Here is a 996-nt window from a genome sequence, read left to right on the forward strand (position 1 = left end):
CGGTCTACATGTGTTTTGTGGACTTGGAGAAGGCGTTCGACCATGTCCCTCAGGGAGCCCTGTCGGGGGTTCTCCGAGAGTACGGGGTAACTTGGCCCTTTGATACGGGCTGTCAGGTCCCTGTATGACTGGGGTCAGAGTCTTGTCTGCGTTGCCGGCAGTAAATCGGGCTCATTTCCGGTGAGAGATGGAATCCGCCAAGGCTGCCCTTGGTCACCAATTCTGTTGATTACTTTCATGGACAGAATTTGTCCGAGGTGTTGAGGGGATCCGTTTTAGTGGCCTTAGGATCGCATCTCTGATTTTTGCGGATGATGTGGTCCTGTTGGCTTTTTTTTTTTTAGCTGAGTCAAAAAGAGAAACTCTCGATTTACCGGTTGATCTACCTTCCCACCCTCATCTATGGTCAGCTTTCAGTCATGACCAAAAGAATGAGATCTCACGGATACAAGACGCCAAAATTGGTTTTCTCTCCAGGGTGTCTGGACTCTCCCTTAGAGGTAGGGTTAGAAGCAGGTGGATGCGAAAACATAAATCGGCGCCTCCTTCCTCACCCCCCCAAAGGAAGGCACGTAAGGGTGAATGAGAATGAGGCTACTCAAGTAAAACTACAGTTGTTGTTAATGATACACATTTGCACTTAGTATCTCATTAAAATGTTACCTTAGTTACTTTATGATGAGAAAAAAAGTCCAGCTCATCACAAACAAAATGAAAATGTGTTTTTGTCACGCTGTAATGTAAATGAGCACATTTATAAATTAAAAAACAACACAAAATATGTGTATTTTTATTGGGACATTATTTTCCAACATTTTTACTCATTAATGGATATGACTTCAAATGTAAGTGAGTAAATTTAATCAAAACAAATTCAAGTAAAAGTAAAGTTCAGGTTTTGTAAACAATTTAAAGGACAATTTAGACAAACTGTAAATATACTGCTCAAAAAAATAAAGGGAACATTTCACTTTAATTTTGTGTGTGGCTCCAAAT

The 996-nt window shown here is 40.9% G+C and overlaps 1 protein-coding gene across 1 annotated transcript in view; it reads left to right on the forward strand.

Annotated features, from left to right (window-relative positions):
- Nucleotides 1–996, forward strand: part of LOC103131988 (perforin-1-like) — a 9,323-nt gene that overhangs the window by 6,941 nt on the left and 1,386 nt on the right. The window lies entirely within an intron of this gene.

This window comes from Poecilia formosa, unplaced genomic scaffold, assembly GCF_000485575.1.
Source record: "Poecilia formosa unplaced genomic scaffold, Poecilia_formosa-5.1.2 Scaffold893, whole genome shotgun sequence".
NCBI classification, from domain to species: domain Eukaryota; kingdom Metazoa; phylum Chordata; class Actinopteri; order Cyprinodontiformes; family Poeciliidae; genus Poecilia; species Poecilia formosa.